Source organism: Ixodes scapularis, unplaced genomic scaffold (genome assembly GCF_016920785.2).
Source record: "Ixodes scapularis isolate PalLabHiFi unplaced genomic scaffold, ASM1692078v2 PGA_scaffold0__279_contigs__length_252992795, whole genome shotgun sequence".
In the NCBI taxonomy this organism is placed as follows: Eukaryota; Metazoa; Arthropoda; class Arachnida; order Ixodida; family Ixodidae; genus Ixodes; species Ixodes scapularis.
The window spans coordinates 192,200,487-192,222,408 of NW_024609835.1; the positions used below are offsets into that span (position 1 = coordinate 192,200,487).

The following is a 21,922-nucleotide window of genomic DNA, read 5'->3' on the forward strand; positions in this document are numbered from 1 at the left end:
TGGGCGAGTTACAGACTTACCACATGGGCTCAGGTGCCTCGGAAGCCTTCATCGTGGTCCGTACGTGTTGTCCCGCTAACGTTGCAAGCCAGCGCCAGGTGCTGAATCAGGTCGCAGACCCCCTCCACCAGCCTGGCGGACTTCCAGACAAGGCTTCGAGAAGAGTTCCTGCCTGCAGGCTACGCGACGCAGATTTTTCGAAAGCTCTTGGCAAGGACGCGGCACCTGGACGAAAGTCTAGCTCGGTACGTTCGGCCCATTTAAGAGTTTTTTTCAAGAGGGTGGACCCGAATTCACTGGAGTCGGACAGAACATAGCTCAGGTCAGAAGGCGTTGTCACCCACGTTACCACATGTACTTCATTAACCGCACCTTTGAGTTCCTTGAAGAGCTAGCCCGGGGCGCCCTCCTCGTCGAGGAAGCTCTTCATTCTGAGTGGAACTACGTGCCGCCGCCGCCAGCCCAGTACGCGCTCGAACGGGCATGCTCATGGCGGGGCTTCGACGCCTTCACGCGATTGGAGTGCCCGAGCGAGACCGCCATTCCCCACCCCGTCGACCAGGAGAGTTGGCGTAACATGCCTAACGTTCTCCCGTGCGGGATAAGCTGATGTTCCCCTACCGCTCATTGAGAGGTCCCCGGAGGTCACAGCCGGGCCCGTGGGGGTCTCGGGCAGGGGTCGCCCCTACAGGTGGGAGGTCGTTGGCGGCGCCTATCGCAAGCTGGGGCCCAACAGAGATCACCACCGAAGCGAAACATTTTCATCAGTCTGCTCCCGTAAGTGCTGGAGAAAACTGGAACGCTGCGGTCGAAATCACGTTGTTATGCAGCATTGACCCCTGCCGCAACGGAACGAGCCCTCCCCACAACAGCCGGTTGCAAGACTGGTGGAGGTCGTCCCATAGTGCTTTTTGTACGAGATCGCTGGAAGCGGTCTGGCGGACACCTCGTTGCGAGTGGCCTAAGCAGCTAACCGTCCTTCGATAGCTGCTACGAGTGCGAGCAGCCTGGGCCGCTTTGCTCATCTTGCGGCTGCGGCCGCGGCCGCGGTCAAGAGGGATTTTTACGTCACGTGACCAGCTCCATGGGGCCAAGGAAGTACCTAGCGTCCCTGCCTAATGGCGGAGAGATCGGCATCGCTTCAAGCACAAAAGCCTAATGTCACTCGCAAAAACTGATTGCAGGGGCTTTCAACTGGAGTCCAATTGACCGCCCCTTTATACTGTAGGAGCGGCAGGTAAAGTTACGGCCAGGGAGGGTAAATAGGAGCCAAAATAAAGAAAAAAACACACGAGATAAAAGCGGTAGCAGTATATTTATATACCTCCGCCGGCGCCGGCGGCTCGCGCTTTCTGCTATGGTCGAGAGGTTAAAGCGCCAGTACTTGTCGTCGCGGCGTGAAAGTTCCGGGATCAAATCGCGCTAGGGACTTCCTTTTTTTTTTTGTATTTTGCGCGTGTCTTACTTTTTAACTGTGATCCTTTTTAGGAAATCAGCCACTTGCACTACTGCGCCTTACACGGTTTTCACTGTTAGTCCCACCTGTTCAATCGAAACACCGGGAAGAAAAAAAAGATCAACACAAGTTAACGCGCTAATACAAGCATTTCATAATGTTCATTAAAAGGAAACAAGGTAACACCATCGGTATGGCTTTCACACAAACGGAGCCGAAACAAGCATCCTTTCCCCAGCATTTACAGTTTTATCTGTTTTTAAATAACGCTCTTGCTACGATTCCTTTCAACAACAAGAGACGCCTATTTAGGACTAATAAAAACTGCAGTTGTGAGAATTAAAAAAAAAGCTCCAAAAACAAGTAAAAAGAAAACAAGTCTCGCAACTGTGGATACATTGATTGAGCGAGATCATACAGGCAAGGCAGCAAGTCAAACGTTTGAGAAAGTAGTAAAACCGAAATAAAAGAGATCATACTTTTACGTGCACGGAATGTGATAAAAAGTACATTTATACTCTTTAAATTTTGTTGTGGCAATCGTTTTGTATTATTAACACATTACTTGTTGAATTTTATTTAGAATAGCAGACGATCACGAACGAGTGCAAAAATGAATCAGGCGTCGACCTCACAAACCCTGTCTCTAATGCAAACACCTAAAATGACTTTGGATCAAGAAATGGAATTAATTATAATTAATTTCATATGTTGATCCAAAGTCATTTTAGGTATTTTCATTAGAGAGAGGGTTTGCGACGTCGACGCCTGATTCATTTTTGCATTCGTTCGTGTTCGTCTGCTAATCTAACTAAAATTCAACAAGTAATGTGTTAATAATGCAAAACGATTGCCACAGCAAAATGTAGTGTATAAATATACTTTTTATCACATTCCATGGAAGTAAAAGTATGATCTCTTTTATTTCGGTTTTACTACATTCTCAGACGTTTGACTTGCTGACTTGCCTGTATGATCTCGCTCAATCAATGTATCCACAGTCGCTAGTCTTTTTTTCTTTTCGCTTATTTTTGGAGCTTTTCTTTTAATTGGCACAACTGCAGTTTTTATTAGTCCTAAATACGCGTCTCTTGTTGTTGAAAGGAATCGTAGCAAGAGCGTTATTTAAAAACAGATAAAACTGTAAATGCTGGGGAAAGGATGCTTGTTTCGGCTCCGTTTGTGTGAAAGCCATACCGATGCTGTTACCTTGTTTCCTTTTATTGAACATTATAAAATAATTGTTTAGCGCGTTAACTTGTGTTGATGTTTTTTTTTTCTTCCCGGTGTTTCGATTGAACACGTGGGACTAACAGTGAAAACCGTGTAAGGCGCAGTAGTGCAAGTGGATGATTTCCTAAAAAGGATCACAGTTAAAAAGTAAGAAACGCGCAAAATACATAAAAAAAAGTCCCTAGCGCGATTTGAACCCGGAACCTTTAAGCCGCGACGACAAGTACCGGCGCTTTAACCTCTCGACCATAGAAGATTTTTTTTTTCTTTATTGCCGGACGTCCCACTTCAGAAATACAATAACAAAGACGAAAATCATACATAAACGTCAACACAAGGAGCACAGTCTACGAGGGTTGGTGTCATATGAATTAAAAAGGTTTCATAGTCAGCAGTGCTTCAATCCGCGGGAGCCACTCAGGCACACACTTCTTTGCTTTTTGTACTTCCACGTACAAAGAAACACTTTCTCGGAAATATTTCCGCGCCTCTCGCGGATCACTTTCGGCGTGACGCACAGCCATTCGGGACTTCCAAATACCGTGCAGTCCCAGCAGCATAACCAAGTCAAACGGAAAGCCCTCCTCGTTTTTAATCGAAAGAAAACGTATTCCGTGCGCGTCTAGGGGGAGGTGCTTCTTCAACGTGCGTTGGAGCACGTCCCAGAAGGAGACCCCATCCCAGCACTCAAGGAACATGTGTTCGATCGTCTCAGGTTTTTTGCATAAAAAACAATGAACCCCCCACGGTACGAAAAGCCCCCTCTCGTCCAACCATGACTTGACGGGCAAGGTACCCGAATGCAATTTAAAGAAAAATGTCTTGATGCCTGCGGGCAACGCCATCTTCTTAACACGGGCTAAAACGTCTTGCCCTGGGCCTGCACGGTATAAGGATCTGTATAAAGGTACAGGAAAAACAAGATCACAAACATCCTTATTAAATCGTTTACGAGATACTTCACTCAAATATGCAGCTGAAAAATGCACCAACAAAAATCTACATGACTCAACTACTTCTTTAAGGTGGCCATGAATGCCACCTGGCAACGCAGCCGTGGAAACCATCAACACAGGCAGCCTGCCTGCAAGTCTCGCCTGACAAACAGTGCGCAGAAAAGGGTCCCGAACGTCCCTCCAATAAATAAAACGATTTACAATCTGGCGCAAAAACAAATGCGACAAACTAAGCACCCCATTGCGCACGCGCCGGAAAAGATTCGTTCTGCTAGACCGCTCCCAAGCGGAGCCCCAAATGAACACCGCGAACACACGATGTAGTTTCTGCACGTTTGCCCGTGAACAATGCAAAACTTGTAGCACATACCACAGTTTGCTAAGAAAAAATAAATTGCAAACGGTGGCACGCGCAAAAATAGACAAATCATTCCACCTTCTTTTCTCTACTTTTTCGCGAAGCTCTGCCGTCTGCCCTCGCCAATACGGCTCACTATCCCGGTAGTTTTCTAGTGGGACTCCTAAATATTTTGTTGGTGTGGTAACCCACTGCATGTTAGAAAAAAAACTCGGAGTAGAAGTCCACTTGCCGTGCCAAAACCCCAGGCACTTTTCCCAGTTAACCGAACTGCCGCTAACCTCACAAAAACGTTTAAGCGTGTTGACGATACTCTCCCGGGTAGTACAAAACACAGCAATGTCGTCCGCATACGCTAAAACTCTAACTTCGGCTGGGTGAAGCTTAAAACTATGGATTGAGCTATTCCTAATGACACTAGCGCAAAGAGATTCTATATAAATACAAAAAAGAAGAGGGGACAAAGGACACCCTTGGCGGACGGATCGATTTACTTCTCGACCATAGAAGAAGACGCGAGGCGCCGGAGCCGGCGGAGGTATATAAATATACTGCCGCCGCTTTTATCTCGCGTGTTTTTTTCTTTATTTTGGGTCATATTTACCCTCCCTGGCCATAACTTTACCTGCTGCTCCTACAGTGTAAAGGGGCGGCCAATTGGACTCCAGTTGAAAGTCCCTGCAGTCAGTTTCTGCTAGTGAAGTTAGGCTTTTGTGCTTGAAGCGATTCAGATTTCTCCGCCATTAGGCAGGGACGCTAGGTACTTCCTTGTTCCCGTGGAGCTGGTCACGTGACAGAAAAATCCCTCTTGGCCGCAGCCGCATCCGCGGCCGCAAGATGATCAAACCGGCCCTGGCCATCACCGAAAAAAGTGTCCAAGATTTCTGGCCACTGCAAACAAGAGCTGCCACGAGACGGTTTCAAAGGGTCGGAACCAGGGAAATTACCACGGCCGGCGGCGCTGAAACTAAAGAGCCACTCGCTGACGGCCGTTTACAGTTCCTGGGATCAGTGAGGCCGCAGCACAGATTCCATTCGTATGTCGAATCCAGCCCGAGCCTAGTAGCATTGAACGGCGCATGACGATTTCACTGCTTGATGTTCCCATTTTCTCACTTTTGGACTCCGGGGACGCTATCTCGCTTACAAGCGATTTTCTTTTCGAACACTGCAAAGCAAAAACGATAACCCCCGGGAAGTCCAAACGCGTTTGCAGGTAGCTTCTGGTTCATCGATAACAGCTAGAGGGGCCGTAATTCTGCAGACTCTTTTTAACGAAAACAAACGGCGTCATCAATTTCTTTGGCTGCCAGGACTCATACTACCCATGATCTTGGGCCGAAATTTTATTACAGGCGAAAGCATGACACTTGCTTTTTCTGGCACCGGAAACCGGGTAGGACCACAATGATAACTGCCTCGGTTTACCAGATACGGGGACTGCATTTGTAACCCGCCCACTGCAGCCCACTTCACCATGGTATCTGACGTCTTGCCCGCCGGCGTTCGATGCTCGTTGCGAAAGTACCCCGGAAGCAGCCAGCAGACACGGGAGCTGCAAGCCGTCTTGCAGGCTTTCTCACCGATGTTTTACGGAAACGCCGGGAAAGACTGACATCCTGCTGCACCGCTACGGAACCAGTGACGCACGGCCCCGGAACTGGCCGCAAAATTGCACTCGTAGTCAACGGTCACAAAAGGGCACCCCCGGATGCGGCACTCGAGGGGATGATAGTCGGTGGTTCGGTGCATGAGTCGAAGAGCCTTTCGGCGTTTCCTGTTGTTACTGCTCTGGATAAAGAAGGAAGAGCCAGACTCTGTGTGGATTACAGGTGGCTTAGCGATGTGTCCGTACGAGACTGCTACCCTTTCCGCAGTATTTTCGCTGTGATGTATGCGCTCGGTAACGCGGCCGTGTTTATAACTCTGGATTGCAGCCGTAGGTTATTGAGATCAAGATTTAACCATCACGCTTTCCAAAAACGGCTTTCATCTGCCAGAGAGAGGGTTGTTTCAGTTCACTCGACTGCTGTTTGGTTTGTCTGTCTCTCCACCCAGTTTTCAGCGCGTGATGGGTGTTTTTCTTGGTGATTCGAAGTATGAATTCGCCGTGGCATATATGCAAGATGTGTGTTTTTTTTTTGCTTTCTTTGAGAACTATCGAGGAGGATGTCGAACAGCTTCGGCATCGTACTTGAGCGAATTCCTAATGCTGGCCTCACGATTTACCGCAGAAAAGTTGTAAGCCGCGCCCAAGATTAACCTCCTTGGATTCGTTGTGGATAACGGCACGTTCCACCCCGACGAAGATAAGTTACACGCGCTTACAGAACACCCATGCCTACATGACGTAGCGAGCCTACAAAGATACCTCGGAATGATTGTGTTCTACAGAGATTTCATTCCCCACTGTTCCGTGATATTCCGACCCCTCAATCACCTTCTAATAAAGAGCATCAAGTGGTATTGGGTCGAACAACAACAGTGCGAATTCACAGCCCTTTCAAGATCAGTGTCTGACAATGCTTGTGCACAGCTTCGAGATTGAACAAGTCGTTCGTTCTGCAGACGGATGCAACCGACTGTTGTCTAGGTACTGTCATGCTGCAGGAGTATGACGGCGTACTTCGGCCAGTTGCTTTCACGAGCCACACGTTAACTCCAGCCGAGCGCAACTACAGTGTCACACAACTTTAATGTTTCGCCATTATTGATGCTTTGAAGCGCTACACACGTACCTCAATGGCGCAAAGTTCCAGATTCATTCTGATCACTTAGAGCTCTCATGGCTAAGGGGAATTAAGAATCCAGCTGGATGTCTTGATCGTTGGGCGCTTACTCTAAAACAGTACGCTTACTTCATCGTGTACCGCCGGGGTCAACCATCAATGTTGCTGACGGGCTCTCTCGTTCTCCACTTCTCGAGGAACACTTGAAATATTCCCATGGCTTGGTGACCGTCCCGGCTACAATATGAGGATCCCCAGGATAACAGTGAGGTAAATTGGGGAGCCGCAAGAAGCTTCGCAGGGCGCAGCTGGATGGCGGACTCTGCCAAAGCGTGCCCGATGGCTGGCGGCAAGAGGTTCCGTCGACGGCCCAAGTTACAGGGAGTTCGACTCCTACTTGATGAACGACGACGGACTCCTGCTGCGCTACATCCTTCAGGCCGACGACAATCCGGATGGGTCGGCGTTTCGGACTGTAATACGCCGCAAGGTGGCGGAAGCGTTTCATTCGATGCACGCGTTAGTTTGCCTTGGCAGAGCACAGCAGTTGAAGCAAAACTTTTAAAAACGCATCCCAAATCCCTACCTGGCCAGCCATGAGGCAATATTAGCTCCAATTTGCTCGTAGCAGCACGGTAAGCCAAATGGCAAAAAAAAAAAAAAACGTGCTGGACAGCTTTCCCCGGTCTCATGCAACCAATCGTGAGCCAGAGCCCATGGCAGGTTTGTTGCTGTGACATCATCGGCTTCCTCCTACGTAGTCGCCGTGATAATCAGTACTTGTTCGTGGTAAACCACCAATTCACAAAATGGGCTCAGTTATTTCCTTTACAAAAGCTAGATTCCCCGAAAATCTGGGAATGCCTGCTTCAAACATTCGCTAGGTTCGGCTTTTCAGCAAAGCTTGTTAGCTATAAGGCGTCCTACCTAAGAAGTGATGTTTTAGTGGAAGCATGCGCGGTGCTGGGAATTAAACACAAAAGAACCTCCCCATACCAACCACAAGCAAACATCACGGAAAGAGTAGATTGGAACCTTAAAGGGATACTGAACTAAAGAATTTAGTGCCCATAATAAGTGGCGCACGTTCTTTCCACGAGCCAGCAGCCGCCGGTGTGCGCGAGCACACGCAACGAAAATAACGTCAAAGACCTCCATTCGCGCTTAAGGGGTCAGTGAAATGCAAGGGCTTCGGGCCAAAGTAGAATAAAGACAGGTTTTTCATCTCTAGAAGTGAAAGCTACGTGCTTGTTAGACCAATTAATCGCTTACCTTTTACACCAGACACCACTGTGTAGATGAAAAACTTGTCTTTATTCTCCTTTAGCCCATACATTTCACTGTCATCTTAACCGTGAATGGAGGCCTTTGACGTCATTTTTGTTGCGTGTGTTCGCGCACACCGGCGGCTGCTGGCTCGTGGAAAGAACGTGCGCCACTTATTATGGACACTAAATTCCTTGGTTCAGTATCCCTTTAAGATGATGTTACTGAGCGCCACAAGGAGTGTGACGCGAAACTGCCGGGGCAGGCATTAGCCACCCGTACAACCTCTAATCTGTCAACGGGTCTCACTCCTGCCCAATTGAATTTCAGCAAAGCGCTGGCGTTTCTGCTTTTTAACAGTGCCCTCCTACAGAGTTTAGGGGAAGGCCTCGCCCCTACGTGAAGTTCGCAGAGGACCTGCGAAAGCGCTTCTCCGAAAACCTTCGAGAGGCCCGACAAAATCTCGACGTCGCCCGAGTGCAGCAGTCGGAACGGTACGACCAGAGGGGACGTGACCTGCAGTGCGAGGTGGGAAATTGTCTGCTCCGGCGTACTCACCCACTTAGTGAAGCCGCTCGAGGCTTTGCAGCCTACTCGCAAACAGGTGGAAAGGTCCGTTTCGCATGCATGAAAAGTGCTCACCATTCCCTTAAATCTAGGCCACTGTTAGTATAGTTAAGAAACCGGACCTGTCTATGTCAACGACCTCAAAATATTTTTTCAAGCGGAAGACGAAGATTTCTCACAGGACCACAACGACTCTCGCGGCACTCCCATTCCGGAAGACCCCTCGTCTCCACCAGGGCGGCGGCATAACCAGCAGCGTCGGTAAACCCAAAGAGAAAGGAACTATTTTTTTTTTTTTTGCTTCCTGCGCTTTTTCTTCTTTTTTGGCATTTTGAGGTAGTTTTCTACTTTCACGGATCTCCTCTAGTTTCAAGAGAGGAGGAAGAAGATTGTGTACATACCTCAGAACCGTTATTTCTAAATTTATGGAAAGAGTGCGAAGATAACGTCAAGCTCAACCCTCAGCTAAGCCCCCACGCCGTCTGCTTCCCTCGTTTGCCACAAAGGTGGCTCGTGGACAACACCGCCTCGACACTCCTCCATCGGAACGAGAAGGCGGCCGACCTCGTGGTGGGCACGGCCACCAAGGACGTGGGGGCATCCTGGAAGGCCCAGGGGACAGTGGACCGCGGCCACCCTCTACAGAACAGCCCTGCGGACCCGGCCTGTGCCGGCGGTGCAGCGGACGGCCACAACGAACTATCGCAATCTCGACCGAGTTCGAGGAGCACACCTCTCTCAGCTAGGCGCCCGACCAACGCTGGAGGGCCCAGCATCGACCAGAGCTGCGCGGCACACCAACAACCATCCCCGAGCCGTTCCGCGGCCGAATCTTAGAGGATCGTCACCAGACAGAGCAGGTCGCACTCTACACCGCAAAAGAGCTGCGCCTCCTCTGTCCGCTTCGTGGGATGCCCGAAGTCTGTCGGGCGGCACATCAAATCGGGCACATTCGTGGTGAGAGGGCGGATGCCGAACGCATCGCGCGCATTAACCAACTCTGCGAGCGCGAACTCGAACGGGCTATCGCGCTTGTCTAGCGGCGCCGAGAGAATCTCCTATAGGCCGGTGTTCGCAGTAGCACCTTTTACCCCCTGAGGCCCACAACAACGACACCATTATCGACATGCTGGAAGGCGTTTGATGAGGGGGGGGGGGGGGGTAGTATGGGTACCCCTGTGGCTCCCCCCAGTTGTCTGACTACGCGGCACTGGTAGCAAACTTTCCCGCGTGGCGGCGGAGTCAAAACCGACCACGCGCACACCCCGCGCGCCCCGCCTAGATGAGGCAGATCAGAGGCGGCGCACGGGCTGTCGCTCGCTGGACTCAAGCGCCGCCGGTGCTCGTTAGTTTCCTGTTAGTATTGTTCGCCGTCTCGTCCATGTCCAATTTAATGTAGTTTCTTTTTTTTCTTTTTTTTTTGGGGGGGGGGGGGGGGGGGCGACTGGCTGCATGTTATCCTTCCGGGTCGGGTATGCAGCTAGGCAAACCGACCACAAGGGTCATTGCTGATTTCAGTGGGAATATATTGGGGCTGTTCACTATTGACAATAGAAATACTCTCAGGTATGCTTACAGATTTGCATTTATTTTATTGAAATGTCTTCTGCCGAAATAAATAGAGTTTATTTTGAAAAGTGCAACTCCTCCATAACCAAATGATATGCTGTATGGACTTTCTGGAATCTTCCTGTCTTTTTAGAAGTACACTCTTCCTGCCGTCCTTGGAAAGCATCTCTGCGTTTTGTACCTATGATAGGACATACGAAAAGAAAGATAAACATATTTCACTATGCTGATAAATATTCATCGTTTCATCGCTTATATCTTTAACTCGGTAAATTTCTACTGTAGGCAGCATTGCGCAATGTTTCAGTAAAAAATAGAAATTGAACTAGTATATACTGGGCATTTTTTAGTTTTTAGAGGTTTCTAAAAAAACACACTTAAAATTGAGAGCTACACTTTTCCGGTTTGTTCATATGGGGTGTAGGTGAGAAGATCCAACTGTAGGAGGCGCAGCTTTAAAATCATCATCATCACCACAAACAATCGCTCTGTGGCAAACAACTCCGACGCTAGCACTCGCCTTGCGTACGCCCCAGAGTTTCCGCTCTCGCTGTATATTTGTAGGGATATCATGCGAACATGCTGCGCACCGCAGTATCCTAAGCATTTTTTGAACGGGGTATACGAAGCGCGGAAAGCTGTAGCATGTACACGATGATGAAAACAATGTTCGCCGTCGGCTCTGATGCAACGCTGCACTCGATGGCATGATCGCAGTTGAAGTTCCTCTCCTTCAACGAGATACCTCTTGCTTTCGCCGATGTCATCCATGATAGTCGCAAGAGATAGGCTAACAAAAGAGTGAATAGCGTGTTTTGTGAGTCCTTCAGGAAAAGACGGACAACACGCCGCTCACTTACGATCCACTCGTCGCGGCCGACACGGCGCGGCTAGCCCGGCACGCCCGCGCGTGACCGTACTTCCGCCTGTTTTGACATCCAGGAAGACATCGATGACATTGAACGCAGAAGGGGACAAGATTACTTTTATATAGATGCGTTTAAGAGAAAACAACAGTCTTGCATATTTTTCACGAGACTTGCGTTGACGTATTCCATGGCAGCGAATGCACTGATGACATCGGCCGGAGGGTTTGTATGCCATAGGGCGTTAGTTGTCGAGGTGGCCCCTAGAAAGCGCCACTTCTCAATGTCCTCTAAAATTTGGCCAGGAGGACGTAGTAGAGAGTGCTATTTATACCAAGTTGTCGAACAATTATTTAAAACTTGTCTTTTTTTAAATACCAAAAAATAATCATATGGTTCAAATTGAAATTTACTGAGCGTTACCAAAAACCACTAAATAGATAAATTAAAAAAATGGGAACGCGTTGGACGAGCAATAGTGAGCTAAATTTAGCCTGCGGGAAACGAGCGCCAAGCTGGCTTTGCGAAATTGAGGATGATAATATACTAAACAACCGCCTGGGTTCGTTTTGGAGGCCACACGATTGCATCTGCCACACCAGTGGTAACTTTAGCGCTAAAACGCGCTTTCCAAGCACAGAATTCTTTTTTCATATTGACTAATTTAGTATTTTGATTACGCTCAGCAAGTTTTTAAATAGTCGATTTTTTTTACTGATTGAAACCTTAATTCAGAATTTTTAGGTATTTACAAACTTCTCGCGAAAATTCACGCCCTATATTATGGGTCGGTCCTTATAACTCGAATGCACAAACTCTGTATTTTAGCTATGCCTTTTTTCTAACAGTTCATGAAAGAAGAAGAAACCTGCAGAAATATCGAATGTTTTGGAGAAATATTTATAATACCTAGAAAGACGTGGTTAGGGAAAAAACCATTTTAAGGAACGAACCTTAAGCATTTACGGACATCCAGAAATGCAAAAAGGAACACTACAATTAGGAAAATAATCAACAAATAGAAACGCACACATGTTTCATTGGTGGAAATAAACAACTGCAGCTCCTAGCAAAAAACTTCCCAGACATCATGGAAAGCCCCTAAAACATGACAACGTAGGAACACTCGTAACGCGTAATGAGCGCTGGAGTTCACTATCGTTGCCACAGGTGTAGCAGGCGCAAAGGTGACGCTTCAATAAATGAGATGTTAAAAACATATTCAGAGTTTTGTCATAGCCAGGTTTGTTGCCGCAGCACGAAAATAGTCTTTTTTGGGCACCTTCGCGCTCACCACAAACTTTAAGTCTTCCTAAAGTTCACATTGTTCCGAAAGAAAAATGATTACGCGGCGAATAAATAATACAATTAAGCGTTTAATGAGGCGAACTTTTGCCCAAAACCAAATAGAAGAACGCTAGCGTTGTAGGCGTGGATATCGGCGAAACAGCAGGATCGAACGCTGGGGCGACACTGACATCGGCTTGCCACGCGGAGCATTTTTTCGTAGCCGCGTGGGTTTCTGAAACATGTGGCCTAGAACATTCGGCGCGTCGAACATTCGTAACTCGATCAGAAGACAAGGTTCTCGAACTTAGGAGAATTTCAAGTTGAAAGAAAACCAAACAGTAGCTCAGCTCGGCTATGCCAGGATATACGTAGTGTAAGCTTAGGCTCAGCTGGTTATTCTTAGCTATCCTGGTTGTCTGAAATTTGATTGATTATCATGCTTACTGCTGCTTTAGTGACACACACACGGTATACGCATTATGTGACTACTTCGCGATCCGATGAGTTAAGCTTCTCCGCATTTCGTATTGCGGAGGAGCCGCCGTCTAACCGAGCTTTCGGTTGCGCGTCAAAAGATCCCCAGGTGGTCCAAATTAATCCTAAGTGCTCTGCCGGGGGGTGCCAGATGCCCGTCGTTGGTTTGGCCAGCTGTGCGCCGTGTTATGTATCAAGCAACCAAGCTGCCGCCCAGAACACCCGGACAGCGCGAACCATGATCTCGAGCGGGTGCATGCACGCGGCGCGTGCATCGGGGACGGACCTAGGAGCCATACCAGTCCTTCCCGTTCCGTCACTGCTCCTCGCGCATGCGCAGCGCGTCTCTCCGGGAGCCACGTGAAACTGCTCAAGTTCGGCCAGTGTAACGTACGCTGCAATGAATCAAACAGGAGTGCACTTCCTGAAATCGAATCCGGTGCTTCCGAGTTATAGCGAAGCGCGGTAACCATTCGGCCACGCCTCGCTCGGCAACGCGCGCGGCATTATTCCCCCCCCCCCCTCCCCCCCTTTTAAAAGCGCATCGTGTCGATGCGACGTGCCAGGCAACAAAACAACAAAACAAACACAAATAATGGCACACTACGGAGACGTGTAAAGCACAGTCCTATCGAGTGTATTACAAAAACACAGTTCATAGACCTTGTTAAGAATGGAACCTTCGGCGACCTTCTTCCGAGTTTCAACGCTGCGGAAACGAGTCAAGACGAGTCCGGGACCGTCGCCCGCTTGTCGGGGCCTGCGCGAAACGGGTCCCTATCATTTCGTCGAAACTCGTTTCGTGGAATTACGTTTCGTGGACAACTTTTCGTGGACACACGTTTCATGGACACACGTTTCGTCGACGGTGTGACGTTTCGTCGACAATCGTTTCGTCGACAGCACCACCGTAAAACGTTTCGTCGACAAACATTTTTTTTTTTTTGCGGTCCCGAAAGGAATGCCGGAAACTTAAGGTATATGCGCTTGTAACAGATGAAAAAGACGATGCCTAGCGCAGTTGCTCTCCAAGGTGAGCAACTGCGTTATCCTCTCGCTCTCATTCGTGTCAGATAGAAAAGCAAGACCGCGCAGGACTTCGCGCTGCCTATTTGGATATTTGCAAGTTCCGATGCCCGTTTATAGAACCGAAAGTTACTGGAAGAAGAAAAGCGGTGGAGAAAAATATGCGTAGGCACAAAGCAAAACTTCGATCCAATGGTGGGTTGCGGAAAAGGGCGTAAACACTGTTTCTTTTTTTCTTCTTCATATTGGTTATTTTTAAACAAAAATACGGCTTGCAGCCTTCCATTGCAACATTACAACCCTAATATTTCAATTGAAATTAAGCATGTTCATTACCCTCAATTATTCAAAAGGAGAAGTGATGCAGTGTTTTACTGGCTAATGCGACTTATACGCGAAAAAAAATTGTTTAGTCACACTCGTTTCATCGTCATTTAAGGGCCGATTAAAAAGACATTACACAATAAGGGGGCTGTAAACATTGTCAAATAAAAATAAATAACAAAAGCACGAAAACCAATAACACTCGCACTACCGGGCGCACGCTGCCCGCGAGTAAACCTAAAGAAAACTACATTGCAATGCAAAAAATAAATAAATAAACACGAGAATTGATGACAGATAAATAAAACAGTACACCAAGTTTAGTCGTATTACACAAAGTAAACCAAAGTTGATATCGAATGTGCATCCTAATACATTAATAGCTTCTCTCGAGCAGCCGCCACATGCAAGGCCTTGGAGGCGGTAGTAACACTAGACGAAATCTGTCGGCAGCAGCGGACTGGTCCTCACACGCGACATTAAATTGTTCTTTTATCGATGCAAGCAGGCAGATACCTCGGGCAAGTTCGTAGCTCTTTTTATAAAAGAGCGGCTTCTAAATCTAATGTTCTTTGCTCACATATTGGATTATCTGCATGCAAAATTTCAGTACAGGCATAACCTATGCAGAACTATTGTATTATTCATTATCCAGAAGCTAAATATGCTAAAGACTAAAAATCGTATATGGTCTGGTAAGTACAGTACGTTGAATACCCAGTGCTTGGAGGAGAAAACAACCGTGTTTTATCACCGTAAAAGTAAACCACGCGTAGGAAAATGCTTAGTCTCCTTCAAAGTTTATTGCTAGCGGCTAAGACCAGATGCCAATTAGCTTGAGAACTGATTTTATGTCATTTTGAACGGTAGGAAGGCTGTGTGCACCGCAAACAGGCCTCGTTTATTCTTTCAAATGTTCTTTAAAAGCTTCAGTGTTTTGACGTGTGGACTATCTATGCTATGTTCAGATGGCTCTTGAGCATTATGCCAAAAGACGCGACGCGCGGAAAGATACGCTTGCTCTGGTAATGACCCAGCCACGTTTTCAAGACAGTCAGAGTGCCGGCGGCCAGCCCGCGAAGGGTTGCATTCGATAACGTACAGACACCTCGATCACGTATGCTGCCGAAAGCGTAGCCCTCAAGAGCAGCGCATATTGTTGAATGTTTTAAAATGTAATTCGAGAAAGGACACTGGTCGATAACGAAACTTCCCGGCTTTGACAACGCTTCCCCAAAGGTTCGGGCAAAGACACGAGCGAAACCATTCAAATCGTAAGTTCCGAAATCAGTGCAATCGGCGAGCCCCCCCCCCCCCCCCCCCCAAACAAAGAAAAAAAGAAAAAAAAAAAAAAAAGACCGAGCAAAAAAAAAGTTAAACTTGAGGAAGAAAAAGGGAAAGGACGGACAAACACAAACTTCCTTTCTCGTTTTCTTCCTCAAGTTTAACTATCAATACCAACCCGCTCGTTCTGTCCCTGCAAAAAAAAAAAAAACAAAAAAAAAAATTGCGATAGTTTAAGTTGGTGAGGCAAGATGGCTGCGCACTGGTTCGGCATACTTGGCCCAGTCCACTGATCTCAATGACAATTGCTGGATCGCGCTTGCCGCTCCCGCAAGTGAAGCCACCGGGCCTCACTCGCTTGGGATACGATTTGCCGTTTTTGCTAGCCTTTGCTGCGGTTTTCCAGCGTGCTGACGACACGTTTTCTACTCGTTCGTCGTCATTCGCCGAAGAAGTTTTTTGAAGACTCTGAGTATTGTTGAGACTTGCCCTTGTGAACACGTGGAAAAGTTTACGAAAGTGCAGTGCCGCAGGAAAAAGGCACAACGCGTCGAAAGGAAGGGCTGGCGGCGTGTTCAAAGCATCCTTGGCACGCCGAAGTGCCGTGTCTCTGTGCCTTCGCGCGCGTGGATACCGACCAAGAACCGACGCCGAGTCAATGTGTTTAGCGAGTGCAATGTGCGTGAAGCCGTGTCAAAAGGTACAACTCGTCGAAAACGTGTCGCCGGTGTCGCGGCGTGATCAAAGATTCCTTGGCACGCCGAGTGATGCATCTTTGTGCCTTCGCACGCTTGGATACCGGTCAAGAATTGACGCCGCGCCAAAGTTCTGAACGTGTGTCGCGCGTAGATGCCTTTAGATCATTTATATATATCGGCCACGGAGTTCTGGATCGTCCAGCTGTTCCGGTGAGTTGCTATCAATAAAAGGGGGAGATCTGTACGTGTTCTTATGTGCTATATTAACCATGGCTATGTCCCAAATCTACTCTAATAGATTCCGTGGGAGCACGAATAGGGCAACGTTGTGGAGCCAGGGGGGTTTTCGAAAGCAAAAGTACAAGACGACGAGAATGAAAATCTTTGAAGCGCGGCCGATATGGTCGTGTGCAATCTGTTGACCAATTACAATTAGGCGAGCCGCGCTCAAACGTCAAGTGCAATTAAGTGGGTTGATAATAAGCCAGCACTGATCAGTGATGAGGAGCTGTTGTGCACGGTATTGTGGAAATCGTCTAAGGACGAAAAAAAGACGTACCTTCTCCCCATCTTCCGTCGCTAGTGGACGCTGGATTAAGCTCGTTCCTAAACCGCGAGAGGAAAAGACGCTGATCCAGAGGCACGAACAGCTTCACGCACATTGCACTCGCTGAACACATACACACGGCGTCGGTTCTTGGTCGGTATCCAAGCGTGCGAAGGCACAGAGACACGGCATTTCGGCGTGCCAAGGAAGCTTTGAACACGCCGCCAGCCCTTCCTTTCGACGCGTTGTGCCTTTTTCCTGCGACACTGCACTTTCGTAAAATTTTCCACGTGTTCACAACGGCAAGTCTCAACAATACACAGAGTCTTCAAAAAACTTCTTCGGCGAATGACGACGAACGAGTAGAAAACGTGTCGCCAGCACGCTGGAAAACCGCAGCAAAGGCTAGCAAAAACGGCAAATCGTATCCCAAGCGAGTGAAGCCCGGTGGCTTCACGTGCGCTGCAGCGAACAAGCGGGGAAGCGCGATCCAGCAATTGTCATAGAGATCAGTGGCCCAGTCGGCCAACTTTTGTCCATCCCTCCATCCAACACAAGGCCGCGCGCCGCGCAGGCGCAGAGGGCGCATAGGAGGAGCAGCTCGCAGAGCCAGGAGCTGGCAGGGCGAGCTGTCGACGAAACGTCGCAACATCTGTCGATGAAACGAGCGGGTGCTCGTTTCCACGAAACGATCTGTCCATGAAATATCGCAGTGTCGACGAAACGATTTGTCCATGAAACGTCGTTCGACGAACTGATTGCCACCGGCGCGAAACGAGTCCCGACGAGTCCGGGACCGTCGCCTGCGTGACGGGGCCTGCGGCAACAAGTCTCAACGCGCCCGTGACGTTAGCGCGACGTGTGTGTGTGCGTGGTGGTTGGTGCGCTCGGGAAAGGGAGAGAGGCATGGCCTAACTGCGGAGAACTTTGGCTACGTCACACTGGACGACGGGTTGCTGTATCGCACTGGCTGCCCTGGCTGAGAGTGAGGGAGAAACGGACCCTATATAAGGCGGAGCGCGAGGCTGCTCCGTTGTTCTCTCGGATTTGACGACTGTATCGCTACCATGTAATTAAACCGTTCGTTACGTTACCAAGTCTCCCACCTCCACTGAACCCCTGGGTTCTTCACTTCGGGGATTGGACGTCGTCACGAGACAGGAAACCTCCGGACGTGCGGCCTAAACCCCGCCTCGAACAACTGGTTGGCAGCGGTTGAAATCGGACCATGCGACATCGTGCTACATCTGTGGGTGAGCGTTTGGACTTTGCTTTGAGATTCGCCAGGCTTCAGATTATGGGTAATTAATTTTGAACTGCTGGGAATCCTTAGGTTTTGACTCGTGCGCTAGGTTTTTGTACAACCTCGCGACAAGTTTTAGAACAAAGCCAAAGCTAAAAAGCAGCGATCATGGATCTAATGAGGTTACTGAGAACAGATTTACTCTGTTTATGTGAAGAATTGGGTGTGGAGGTGGAGCAAAAGATGAAGAAATCTGAGATCAGTAAAGCAATTTCAAAGAGCGCGGAAGCAGAGGATATTAAAATTGCGTGGGAATTACTTCAGAACGCTAAAAGTGAGGCTGCAGCAAGAGAGGAACGAGCGCAGGCTGCATCAAGAGAGGAACGAGCGCAGGCTGCAGCGAAAGAGGAACGAGAACAGGAGCAGGCTGCAGCAAGAGAGGAACGAGCGCTAAAAAGGCTAGAGCTCGAAATTGAACAACAGCGATTAAACTCGCAGAACAGTAGAGTTGGGGCTCCGGTACGAGCAAGTGAGGCCGAGTCGTATCAAATGAAGAAGCTCCTGCAGCCGTTTAAAGTTGGGGAAGACGTGGGCCTATTCTTAGTTAACTTTGAGAGGACATGTGAGAAGTTGAGCTTCGCCCCAGAAACGTGGCCGCAACGGCTTTTGACTTTGTTGCCCTGTGTGGCTGCAGAGGTTGTCGCGCGCCTTAGTACTAGAGACGCGGACGACTACGGCAAGGTGAAGTCGAGCCTTTTGAAGCGGTATCGCCTTTCTGCCGATGCATTCCGTCAAAGGTTTAGAAACACATCCAAAAAGATCAGCGAGGGCTACTCGGAATTCGCGTACGGGCTTAAAACCAACTTGATAGAATGGTTGAAGAGCGAGGAAGTGTGCGAAGGCCGAGACAAGGTAGTCGAGTGTGTGTGCCTCGAACAGTTCTTTCGTAGCATACCGCAGTCAGTCAAGCTCTGGGTGCAGGATAGGGTAGGAGTCGACTCTGTCGAAAGGGCCGCTGAGCTAGCCGAAGAGTACGCAACGCGTAGAAAGCTGAGCGGAGAGGAAAGTGAACCCGGCCGGAGCGATCAGCGCAAGCCCTTCCAACAGGGAAACGGCTCGCGAAAAAAAAGGCCCGAGAAGCCAGAAACAGGACAAAAAGCCCCAGAAAAGAGCGGAGATCCCTCGAACGGAGATCCCTCGAACGAAGACGAGGCACGGAAAAGCCAAAAAGGGCTGTTCGAGGCAAGGAAGCCGTTCCTGTGCTACAACTGTCAGGAGCCGGGACACACAGCGGCCAGGTGTAACAAACCGCGGGTTGTGTTCTCGTACGTGAGCGGTAGTGACAGGGACCTGGAGCTTCTTCGTCCCTATCTTCACGAGCTCCAGGTAAACGGAAAGCCGTGCAGGGTGCTTCGTGACAGTGCAGCGACGATGGACGTTGTTCATCCGTCTTATGTGACGACATCCGACTTTACTGGAAAGGTAGTTTGGATCAAGCAGCTGCTCGAGAAGCACAGTGTATGTCTGCCTATGGCGAGAGTTAGCATAACTGGCCCGTTCGGAGAGCTATTGACAGAGGCGGCTGTCTCGCAAACAGTCCCGTTAGAGTATCCCTATTTGTTTTCTAACCGGTCAGATTTCCTGCTGCGCGAAAGGGGTCAACAACTGGGAGGAGGACTAGTTCAGTCATGTACGAGGTCCAAATCGCGTCAGCTCGCCCCTTTGTTAACGAGTGATCCAGAGCGAAAGGCAGCTGACGGGGAGCAAGCACTCCCAGAGTTGGAGGCAGAGAAACGGGATGAGGGGGTCCGTGTTGTAGAACAGCCCGACCTCGTAGCACTAGAAAGCTTACGCCGTCCCAACGCGCCGGCGAAAAAGGCGGAAAAAGACGGGATCATTAAAGGATCTCTCGTAGCTCCGGCGTCACGTAACTTTGGTCCTCTGTTACGAGTAGACAGAGCGTCTTTGACAGTCGAGCAGAAGAGCGACCCTAGGGTGTCAGGGTTTCGCGGTACATCTCAGGAGATTGCTAGGGCCAATGTAACGGTGCATGAAAAAGACGGATTGTTTTATCGGCGCTATAAGGACCGCATTTTCACGTCTAGAAATCACGTGAAAATCGATCACTATGACTTCAGCGTAAGAAAGAGGAAAGGCAAATTTAACAGCAATGCCGATGGGTTGAGCAGATTTTTCTGATATCACCAAAAAGAGTAGGGATGATCTCAGAGGTTTTAGTCATCCACGGGAATGAGGATCTAAGTGGGGGCACTTCGTTAAAACCCCAAAATGACCTCACAAATTGCGAAGAGTTTTTGTCTTTTTGTATTTTGTTCATAGTGACCTCTTTGCAAAAATGAGTTTTGCTTTGGCGACAGCGGGTCTCGATACCCGAAATTGTCCTAAGGTTTTAAATTGCATTGTTTTGGCAAATTTTGGTAATCCGTAATCCAGTCTGGCGGGTCTCTGGCGGATTACGAGCGTTTGACTGCGGTGTGGCGTGGTGTTGTGGGGGATGTTTCCGCTGATGCCTCCGTTGTGAGAGGTTTGGGAGTTTGCTTAGTGCTTGCAGCATCTTCTCAAGGCCTACTCCAAGCCCACCTCTTCAGGCCAGCGATAGTATCACCGGCCATTCGAGGTTTCCCTGGCCCCGGAGGGGCTGTTAAGAATGGAACCTTCGGCGACCTTCTTCCGAGTTTCAACGCTGCGGAAACGAGTCAAGACGAGTCCGGGACCGTCGCCCGCTTGTCGGGGCCTGCGCGAAACGAGTCCCGACGAGTCCGGGACCGTCGCCTGCGTGACGGGGCCTGCGGCAACAAGTCTCAACGCGCCCGTGACGTTAGCGCGACGTGTGTGTGTGCGTGGTGGTTGGTGCGCTCGGGAAAGGGAGAGAGGCATGGCCTAACTGCGGAGACCTTTGGCTACGTCACACTGGACGACGGGTTGCTGCATCGCACTGGCTGCCCTGGCTGGGAGTGAGGGAGAAACGGACCCTATATAAGGCGGAGCGCGAGGCTGCTCCGTTGTTCTCTCGGATTTGACGACTGTATCGCTACCATGTAATTAAACCGTTCGTTACGTTACCAAGTCTCCCACCTCCACTGAACCCCTGGGTTCTTCACTTCGGGGATTGGACGTCGTCACGAGACAGGAAACCTCCGGACGTGCGGCCTAAACCCCGCCTCGAGCAACCTATAGATCGTAGTGCAGCTTGAGGCGTAAGACGTGGACGACTTCCGGTCGTGGAAGGCGGCGTGATGAAGTCCGTGTTCCGTCGGGCATCAACTTGTAGTTCAGATCCCCGAGAAGACAAACAACTTTGTAGGGTCCGGAGTAGCATTTTAACAGCCACTCGCTGAGACGAATCGGTGTCCACATGCGCAGCCTGTCTCCGGGCTGAAAGTTGACCTCCCGACGACGATGGTTGTAGCGGCCAGTGTCGATATGAACGCGTGTTGGCGGTTCTGGGAGCTTGTGCCAGTAATACTTTTCACGAAAACTGGCCAATGTTCGACTGTAACCATGGTGTACTAACGTCGGGTCGTTGTGGCAGGCGTGAAAGATATACACTTGAAGGTCGGTTAGGATTACCACCAGCCACGGCAAGTTGTTGTCCCTAAAGTTCTCTTTGTAGAGTACACATTGTCGAATAGCGAAGGTCGGCAGGGCTCGTAAGAGAACACGTGGCATGGTACTGCTGCTTCCTTCCAGGTGTTATATTATTGCGCGCAGGTCAGGATCGTCTCGTTGACGTCGTGCCATGTCGTCTGTGTTCACTACGCCTAAGAAGCACTCGTCATCATCTTTGTCGTTGCTGTCGGAAGGTCTTTTGACGGGGACTCTGGACAGCCAGTCGGTGTCGCTTTGCTTGCGGCCTGACTTGTAGACCATATCAATGTTGAACTCTTGTAGTCGGAGATTCCATCGTTCGAGGCTTCCTTACGGGTTTTTGAGGTGCGCAAGACAGCAGAGTGGGTGGTGGCCCTAACAACGCGGAACGAGCTCTCGTGCGACTACGGACAAAACTTCGTGATTG

At 49.2% G+C, this 21,922-nt stretch overlaps 1 pseudogene; it reads left to right on the plus strand.

Annotated features, from left to right (window-relative positions):
- Nucleotides 1-216: 216 nt before the first annotated feature.
- Nucleotides 217-21,922, plus strand: part of LOC115328614 — a 110,307-nt pseudogene continuing 88,601 nt past the window's right edge.